Below are 11046 nucleotides of genomic sequence, written 5' to 3' on the forward strand. Positions count from 1 at the left end.
TATAATAAATTGTCGCTGAAAATCACAGATCTCTCAAATAGTCCATTTCTTCTTCTTTATGGATTAAGACAATTCTCTGCCATACATTGATACTTTTGGGGTGAAAATAACATTTACAAAAAAAGCATTGTCACTTCAAACAGGGCTGTTGTTTTATCAACAATGACATGCAAGAATATCAGCAACTTTATATCTATTTTTCAAAGTGTGACGTCCTCCACGACTCTGATGATGTGGCAGGGTTTGTGAAAACAAAAATTAAATTTCAATTTTCAAATTTGAACTTTTTAAACTTTTATTCCTTTATTTTTAAACTAACCCATAGCCTTATATTACTAACCCATAGCCTTATATTTTATTTCTCTTGCACTATGTTGTCCATTGTCGTACTGTCTGCTGTTATAGTAAAAATATACATTTTTAATGGTCATTAACACGTAAAAAACAGGTGAAAAAAGATTTGAGTATTACTTTTGAACACTTCCGACACAATTCACAGCAAAAGCTCAGTTGTATAATACGAAATTCAAGGGTTGTTGTTGCTGTATCATTAGGCGTTGGTCGTTGGTCACCAGGTCATTTCATTCTTTAGGGCATTGGGATGGGACTCTTTTCAAACAATTGTGCATTTTGCATCGAAGTAGATGAATAATTCATTCATTCATGATCTCTCTTACTGCCAAATCCGGTTATAAGTGCCGGTTTGCTGAATATTACTTTGCCTTTCCACCTCCTTGTGTAGCATCAGTGCTTCAATCCTTCATGTCTCGCATGATACAAATTGTGGAGCCGAATATTTGGTCCCTCTTCATGGTGGGTAACTTGTTTTTCATTTTTGCAAGGAGTGAGGGGGTATCATTTTTAAGGTGTAGGAGTCTGACCTTTTCTCTTAATGGAAAAAACATTTCCTTGTGTAGTTGCACGCCGCCGCATTTCTCGGCCTTCTTGTTTCTTCTACAGTCAGAACGATGGAGGTGAAAATGGAAGATTTCTGTCTCTGCTTCGCTCCTCAGTCCTCCTGTGAAACAGTGTTCACAGCTGACACACATTGCACAAGCAGGCTTTAGTACACGTTACAATGGAGGGTTTCATCATGTCTTTTGAAGTACTTGGATTCAATTCTGGACGATGCTGTAATTTGTTTGTGGCGTTCTTTTTGTGCACATGACATCTATCACACTGTGCTGAGGTCTCTGTCTTGTCTGCGAGGAACCATTAAAACTGCACTATTCAATACTTTTAATGAAATAATGGATTAAATGACTGCATGTAATGTGGGCGTCGCTCTCCCTGTAAACATAGTACAGTATTTTGGGAGCTAAAGAGTCAGGAAATCCCTTGTAAGGTGGTGGAGACCCAAACAGAAAAACGTGAAAGACATAACGTCCATTAAAAATAACTTTATCAGGTGATGATATGTTGTTTTATGCATTTTACTGCTGTTTTAATTAATATCATTATATAACTCACTTAATAGGGTTTTATCCAGCATTCAACTGTATTCAATTAAATGATGTTAATTTGGTTATGATTTCATTCATTCATTCACATTCAGAGATGTACTGCTTTGGATTTTAGCCTCGGTCTTTGAGATGATGAGGCCTTTTTCTACAATAACATTATTCAAATTATTTCTGCCATTAGAAATTAAAAAATAGAACCACCGGCCTTTTCCGTCTGGAAGGATCGGATGTCTTCCCACCCTCCTGATGGCCAGCTTGAAGACAACCGGACAACAGGAGGATCTAGAAATGAGACCTTTAATGGGAATTGTTTTGTCAATATTCATGTTTTAACTGAATAACTAACTTTGTTAAGACACAAATATGTAACATTATGCTAAGCAATTAAGCTGTGCGGCCAAATTAGACAAAGCCCCAAATCCTCTGTAGCCAACTAATGGAAAAGCGTTTCAGTCACAAACATTGGTTTGACATATTTGAAAGTAAGCGTGATGAAGATTGTAAGAGTAAGAGTGTTTCCGCTCGCAGGTTTAGGAATTCTCTAAATGTCCACATCCATCCCTGAAGCGGCAGCAATGTAAAATGCATTAGCTTCTCTTGGAATAAATCATATCATAGATGATGAACTATTCACTGTTGCTTTCCTGGAAATGTTTTCAACATTTCAATAGTTCACTGACACATGGAGATATGTCTTCAAGTAAATCTAAAGAAACCATCTCAGATAAAAGTCCAAACTATTCATCGTCAGTGTTGGCACACTCTTTCGTACCCAACATTAATGAATGTGAGCAGGGACCGCCGAGCAGTTAACCAACAGCTAGGACCAACTGTGAGGAACCACTGAGCTCCATCACACAGGAGGGAGAACTAACTCGTCCTCCTGCCACATGCAGCACTTCACCCAAACACCGATCTGCTCCAGAGCTCCCTATCTACAGCATCTAGAATTGTTATCTGCAATTTTGATTACCAAAATATGACTTTCAATTATCCAAGCAGGTTATTCTTACTGTACAGTTAGGAATATCGACAGATCTATCAACGTCACAATTAGATGAAATAGATTCCTTAAATTGTGGCTTATAAAAACGTTTGGCAAATAACTTCTGTTGGAATGTATGAAGGGCTTTGGTTATTAAAAGTGGGAAATGTAATGACTGTATAAGGTAGTGTATTCCAACGTAGCCCTATCTTACTCTTATCCACACTGTCAACATTCAGTGCCACGTTGAAACAAGATTAAGCATGAAATGTGTTACAAGTAAGTGTCACAAGCCCAATCCCTGACAGGGAACAATTGCTGCATTGAGTGATTGAATGAATACAACACAATATTAACCGAATGCGGACCAGAACAATTAACACTCCGTCTAAACGTGAGAAGTGTACAAACTGTTCTCCCTCACTGCGTCTCAATGAGCAGAGCAGCAGCTTGGCAGCGACGTACAGAAAGTCACCGGCAGTGGAAAACAGGCAATGAAAAGCATATTGAGAAAGTGGGAGTCAACTATGAGAATGAAGCTACAACTGGCCACGCAAAGTATGGTTACAATATTTTCTGCAGCAGAATGCAAGATTTGCTGTGGACGGATACACTCAAGGATAATTTAGTTAGTAATCGAAATGTTGGTGATGTCAGGGAGGTTACATTCAAATATAAAGAAATGTTGATAGTGTGTTGAGTATTGTTACGATCTTTACATTTCCTCGGTTAAATTATGTTTTTGAGAAAGATTTTTATATCACTGCATAAAACAACTCATAGTGAAACGATCCGAAGGTTGTTCATGTAAGAAACACTACTGTGAAAAGGTTCACTAGTGAACAGCAACTAATCTGTTTCCAATTACATTTCTAAAGTAACCTTCCCAACATTGTTAATCCCACCCATTAAGTTGATTGATGATGCAAAGAGAACAGATGTGTATGTGTCTGTAGTGGTTTGTATGAAGTCATAACTACTGCAGTGGATAGTTCATCCATGAAGCTTCCTGTTGCAGACGCTTTTCTGGTGCAAAATAATAATAGAAATGGGTGAACGCTTCCTTCCCAAATGAAGATATAGTCTGTTTTTTTTCTATAGTGCGGAACTATATTGAACTTGTCTAGAATCAGGCGGTTACAGCTGCTATAAAACGGCTCCTGTTTATCTGGCCCCTCTCATAAGCTGTGGCGTCTCACTAGTTACTCGGTGCTCGTATTTAAACAGTGTCATGCCCTTTGTTTTTCAGAGGTAAGCCCCTGGACTCTTTGAAGTGCGCGCCATGTTTGCACTGTGACCATTTCATTCGGAGCGCAGCTTGATGACATTAGTGTCAGGGTCAATTGCTGATTTCTGTTGGACTTTAGTAGCTGCCATGAGGCATCATGTGCTGTTCGGTTCAAGATCTGGTCAAACCCATAGTCTTACTTACACCGAGCTCCTCCAGTTCTTCTGATGCCTGAACATGTGACCCGACAGACATGTGACCTGGTTATCCTGCCGACTTCACAGGCCCGAGCCCAGCAAAGTGGAAGTTGTTGCTCAGACCTCCCATGATGGAACCTTCAAAGTCCCTCTTCCCGTATCATCAACACAGACTCTGGGTTTTAAATGTGCTTCTATGCAGAAATGGCACAGAAGGTGAATTTTCACAGCTGCGGTTTTCTAGTTCTCTTTCTGGGATGTTTTGTTTTTCCAAAGACTCTGTCTTTGCGCCTATGCCACTTTAAAGTCCGTAAGCTAAATGTAAAACCGCAGTTTCTTTGCCTGTGACAAGAACTGACAGTTGTGATGAGGACAAGCACATTTGAGTTCATCTGTTGGGGCGGGTCATTAAAGTTAAGTGGGACTTCAGGGACTAGTTTTTGTCCCGTCCCCTCGGCTTCACTTGACCAGCACTTGCCGTGCTGCTGGCGGTCAAAGCCAGGCAGCCGTTTGTCTGGCTGCACTTCACTATACCTCTGGTTTTATTGGGTGCGAGTGACTTGTCAGCAGTCCGCCAAATTGCGTTTCAAAGGACTTTCTTTTGCTTGTGTTCAGCCTTTGTTCTCATGGTGGAGAGGAACTGCCCACGAAGATGATGTCAATATGTGATTCTTTATGTGGAGTCATATCTACAGATATTGGTTGCGTACATTTGCAATCAATTTGTGATACAAAGCATAAATCCAGAGATCAGGTACCAATAAGGGATGAGGTCAGTGTTGATATGGACATGGAAATAATTGTAATGTTGAACGTATACATTTGCAAGACAAAATTAAACATCCTTAACATCATAGAAATTACCATCCTTGTTATTGCTGCAAGCATTTTTCATCAATATGATATTCTGTACACCCCTAACTATTTTAAGTCAAACCCATGGCATTTACCTTTTAAAATGGTCATTCATAAATATATTAAATTAAATTACTAATAACTAAACTCAGTTGTGGATGAATCAAGAGTGGGAGAAACATTGTAATTGAATTGCAAAAAGGTTCGGTTTCTATAGAACGACTATTTTTTTCGGTATTATCATTTTACTGCAAGCAAGAAAGCAAGCCTATTAGTTTGTCTGCACTATGGCATTATCTCTTAAAATACAGCAAAATGTCAATCCGACAGTTTGACTGTCTCTATGGAACCTGGCACTCATTTTCTTTATATTTCATAAAGGAATATATCTTATATATATTTCATATACTTATATATTTTATACTTTTCTTTTTTAAGCTTGAAAAATGTGAAAAATGATGAGCAATGAGTAATGAGTAATTCACATGAAGATATTCCTTTTGAGGTATTAAGGCGAAGCATCTCAATGTCCCTTGTGCATATTTCATCTTATTTTATTCTTATATTGCCCCAAAGCACCAAGTCAAATTCCTTTATGTGTAACATATGAGGCAATAAATGGCTTCTGATTCTCATGCTGAAATGTCAAATGAAATTCGCCTTGAATGGAGCCATGTTTGTACCAACATCCTTCTCCCCAGTACCTCTCACTACCTGTGTACTATTCTGCTTTAAACAGCTAATAAGATAACACAAGCTGACGGAAGGTCAGTGTTCAGTGTTTCCCAGTGTCTCGTGGTCTACAGAACATGTTGCTCTGGCTACTTTTCAGGTTTAAATGGAAGCTGTTATGACACTTTCAGCCTCAAACACAGGCGATGCAGCTGCTTCAGTTCAGCATTATTTGTACTGGCTTTTTAGAACCTGACTGGTCTGAATATCCCCAGACTGGTGAAGCAGAGAACATGGCTTTCCTTCCTTAACATCAAATGCTAAACTCTATTGAGGTAATTCCTAAATCTGTTTAGAACAGACTGACATGTCATTTAGTAATAAACAACACTTCGAAATACTGTATCCCGTCTTTGTTTCTGAAGAAGAAGCAGGATCAGTCAAACTCCAGTCTGAGTATACTGCATGTCTGTGGAGTGCCTCAGAGTTTATCTAAGCAGGCGTGGGCGTATTTTACATGCGTCTGAGCTCGACAAGTGTTGAGGGGATTGTATGTTTTTAGAAGAACTGGCGGGTTAGTCTCTGCATCTTGACTCGGCCCGGGCGTCTGTTCATCATGACAGAGACTGTTAGTCTTTGCTAATCTCCTGTGTTCATCTTCACAGTGTGTGGAGGCCAGGCCTCTCAGTGGCATCAGAGCAAATGATTTCTCCGGGGTCAGACGCACCGATCCCACGTAGTTCCTCTTGCTGTCCTGTTTAAACACGTCCTCCAGGACGTGGCCATGTTTAAAAGGCCTGGATGTGCAGCAGGCTCTTACTGCGTTTGTGATTTGGGCTGACTTGCTGCTGGTGGATCGAGGACAGTGAAAGACGTGCATTTCCCTGCAGGCCTTCACTGTTTCCTTTAGCAGTAATGAGTGACAAGATGGAGGTTGCCCAGCGTGGCCCTTTCTAGCCACTTCATTAGCTGCCTCGCCGTGTTTGGCTTTACTCTGATTTATGACTTTTCCACCCGACATCTTTCAGTTTGTAATTTGTCTCAGGAACCGCAGGTCAGGCAGAATGTGCCATGGCACCCCGACTGGACATAGAGCTCCTATGTGTTATATTTATTCCAAATCATGCCACAATGCATGCTGGGGAACAACCAAGACTGTGTGCAAATAGGGCTGCCAGTGCAGAGGTCAAAACCGAACCCATCTAGCATGTCAACTAAAGAAAAAGCTAAAATACTTTTTGGCAAGTGTTTCTTCTTCAACAGGATAACCTCTTTCTTTTGTACATAACACTATTAGAAACAAGCCAACCCTTAATAAATCATCAAATGGACCCTCATCCACATGAGATGACACTGGTGCTTTGCATTGGTCGCTGTGGCGGTTTATCCTGTGAAAATCACCCAGCCCACAATAGGCAAAACATCCCCACTCCTGTGCGTTTCCACCACCAGGTTTGACTGCAGGTTTCATGCACGATTGCATCAACCTGTTTCATGCAATGTTGCAGCAACCTATTATGTGGCTCTCATAACAATAAACAGACCGTTTACAGATGCAAACAACACTTAGTGCAATCTATCTTTTGGAAACTGGCTCTTTGTGGATTAGTGCATTTGGTCCCAGCTGAAGTTTGCTACTGTTACTACCCTGGGATCAGGCTTTCTGCCTTACATGCTTCTCTCTAGGTATATACTTCATAACCCGCACCCACGGTTGGTTGCTATGCGCCCCCATGAAAAGACTAAAGCTCTTCTGACAACAAATATTTAGTCATTAGTATTAAGATTATATTTTTACGCATTGTTTTCATGTAATAATTAAAAACAGTTGAACTTGTCCATCCTTGACTTTTTTCATTTATTAGAATGCAGATTTTTCCGATTCATAACTTGATATATGAATAGTAGTGCTTCACCCCTTGAGCTTGTCGGGAGTGTTTATGATAAAGTGCTGACTCAATGGGGGATGAAGTCATGTTACCTGTAGGCTGATGCACTCAGAAATAGTGATCATGATGCGGTTTGCTGTGTTCTCTTTCTCGGTTATACATGATGCAATGAGGCTTTGTGTAAAGTAAGTAAGTGTGCCACCTAGTGGTTATTTGTCTTGGTTGAGAGATGGCCTGCTGGTGTCAAGAGGGCTGGACAAAGAGATAGCAATGTTAGAGTAAAGTCCTCTAAAGGGGATCATCCAAACAATGCCCACACATGAGGATGTTCTTACTAAACTGATAGCTCTATTATTATATCCAAAAGTATTTAGCAATACTGAGGATTGCCGGCACTACAAATACAGCAGGTCCACTGGCTGTGACTACTTTCGGACCCGTGACATTATTCATAACAAGTCCACAAGAGGGGAAATGAAGGAACGGCACAACATGAGCAGAAAAGCTGACTGAACTATGACTGAGTTGTTCAAAGAGAAAACTCTGTGCTCTCACAGGCACAACTTCTCTTTCCAGTCATCGGTGTCCAGAAGGGGGCGACAGGCCCGCATGCTGTGCTATAGAGGTTTAGAACTATCCAAGAAGTAGGACTCATTGACACACACACACACACACACACACACACACACACACACACACACACACACACACACACACACACACACACACACACACACACACACACACACACACACACACACACACACACTTGTATGCCCCTTGCCTGCTTTCAAAGCACCACCATGACAATTTTCAGATAGTTCCGACAATTGCAGACTGAACATGACAAACTGCACATTGTATTTTGTGGTAAGTTGCATGTTACACTCTTTCATTCTGTATATTCTTACATACATTGTTAATTAACAGCATTTTTGGCCCATGTGATTGGCCTGTACTCCATTATAAGTGCATTTTATAGGCGTGTTTATTAGGTGTTTTAATGGCTCTCTTGCACCGACAATTGGAGTTAACTCAAAGCAATCTGTGCTTTCCCCTTTGGCACATCACACTTTAAACGCTTCCCAAAGTCAAACATTTGTATTTTCCACTTCTGTGTGTGCACGTGCGTGTGTGGGTGTTTGTTTGTGAGGTACAGTACCGGTTCGTGGAAGTGTTGCTGTGTGATTTCTTTCTCCCCCTCCTCCCTTGTCCTTAAGGAGAGTACTTGCCTGTGATTGGACTTCGCCTGCTCCGGTATGAACCAGTGTGGTGGCAGATCCCAGCAGCCAATGGGAGTGAAGCCTGCATGATAATACCCTCTGTGGACATTAAACGGGTTTCTGGGCTGGTTCCCAGCTCCCTCGCAGATACTGCACCACCTCTGGCCCCTCATTCACAAATCGAGAGCATCCAGTCAGCTTTCATTACTCGTGTTAAAAACAACTGTGATCGCCAAAGAAATCTATTGAGATGTCAACAAACTTAACTACGTCATTAACACGTCTATATTTTTATCTGCACTAGGGTAGATTAGATCCAATCTTTTATAGAAGTAAAGGGAGCAGCATGATGTAGAACTATCGTTGAGTCAAGTGGGATTGTCCCAACACGAAATTGTTGTTTTATTATTTGTGTATAATAACTGCTGCATTAATGGGTATGCAGCACTTTGATATTTTAGATTATGTATTTTCTACATGTAGACATTCTTCTAAATAGACAGGCTATTGATCTACTAACGCATGAATAGTTTTACATAAATAAAAGAAGACACGTTGTTTCTGATAGTTTGTTAATAGTTAACCTAATTCCCATGCCCATACCCATCCGTGCCCCGTACCCCATTAACTCTCCCTTTGGGTTTGTGTGCTCCTGTTGGTGTTGCCCGGGCATAGTTTTCTGATTGGCATCTGCTCATCGCCAATCAAGACACCTCCAATTTGTGCCGCAGAATAGTCCAGTTCAGTCTCCCCCTCATCGACAGACGTTTTGTGCTTGTACCTTTCTTGAGAATGCACATCATTGTTAGTTTTTCCTTGGGTCCAGTTCGCTGGAATCCAGCCTCCCTTTTCTCCTCTGTTGGACCCCTCCTACAGACTCATGGGAAATACCTATGTGGTTGGTGCCACCAACTCTCTCCAGCAACACTTCAAAAACTTCAGACAACTCACTCTCCATTTTACACTGTAATTCGGTCTCATTGTTTTTTGCGTCCCATGGATCCAAGTACAACTACCGCCGTTACAATAATGAGTTTGTAGCATAAAAATGTCATAGTATCCAAAAAAGATTTTATCACACTTGTTTTATCGTATAATATACTATCAATTTTATTGGGAATTTTGTCCCAAAATAAATTCAATACATACATACTCATGCAAGTTCCAAATCTTTTAATAAATACACCGTTTTCCCACAAGAGGAAGACTATCTTGTTGGAGAGGAGATACTGTTCTTTTTTCAGATTTTTGTTTGTTCTTAAACTGGATGGGACTTATTGTAAGTCGCTTTGGATAAAAGCGTCAGCTAAATGACCTGTAATGTAATCCAAAAACAATCTGTTTCCATGGTAATTGCTGCTATTCCCTATATGAAACCATAAATCAACGAGAAGTGACCTTGTGGTCAGCCATACCAACGGTTTTGCGAGGGTCTATAAACTCTGCTCATTGCCGTTAGCTGTCCAACGAGGCCTCGGCTCAGAAGCTCTGTAATCCAGAACAGAAAAATAGGGATTGTCAGATTTAATAAAACTATAAAACATGAAACCATAATGTATAACAATGAGTATCGTCTTGGTGGGCCTGCCCTCTGTTAGTTGATAAATCGACTAATGGGTAATTTTGCTCTCAGTAAACTGAGATTTTTCAATTGGGTGATAATTCAATTTGACATACACATATTAGTGAATTTATCTAAGTAAATAAACTATGGGTGGGTGGGGAGCACGGTCATCCTCCAATCAGAGGATTGGCGGTTTAATCGCAGGCCCTGCTAACATGCCTGCAATTTGTCCCTGGGCAAGACCCTTAACACAAACATTGCTCCTGTTCAGTGTGTGATTGATGTGAATGTTTGATGGGCAGGTGTCACTGTGTATCGTCCTGTCATCAGTGTGTGAATGAATGATGTAGTGTTAAAGCGCTTTGAGTGGTAGAAAGAATAGAGATATACAAGCAGTCCATTTCCCATGTATGTATAATGTCTATATTTTTCAACAAAAAACATAAGATTTTATATATATATATATATATTTTACAAATTGATTTGATTGAATATTGATAGATCTGACAGTACAATTTTTTGTTTTTCAATAAATACTTTTTTTCCCAGAGCACCCTTTCTTAATAAATGTGATGGCCTGAATATATATAAAAAAACCCGTATCAAAACAAATGTGTCTGTGTGTAATTTCCGCCTGTACATTAAATCAAAAAGCCATGATGTGTGGTTTCATAATAAGTACATATTTTAATAATCAAATGGCTCTGAGGTGGAGGGCCGATATCAGAGCACTTATTTGGTCCAAACAACAGGTGAAAAAAGAGATACCCAATGTATGAGGAAGACAAATAAAAAGGGCCTGAGAATAGTTGTGTACCTACAGTCTGGGGCCCGCGGGCTGATGGGAAGTACCTGACTGAACCATCTCATGGCCTCTGGATAACAAGAGAAGATAAGGGCCTCTTGGGATGTTTCTCCTACGGGAAGGTGCTGTTTGAACAAACCGACGGGGACACGCTGCTGTAATGAT

This window comes from Gasterosteus aculeatus, chromosome 1 (genome assembly GCF_964276395.1).
Source record: "Gasterosteus aculeatus chromosome 1, fGasAcu3.hap1.1, whole genome shotgun sequence".
Classification (NCBI taxonomy): Eukaryota; Metazoa; Chordata; class Actinopteri; order Perciformes; family Gasterosteidae; genus Gasterosteus; species Gasterosteus aculeatus.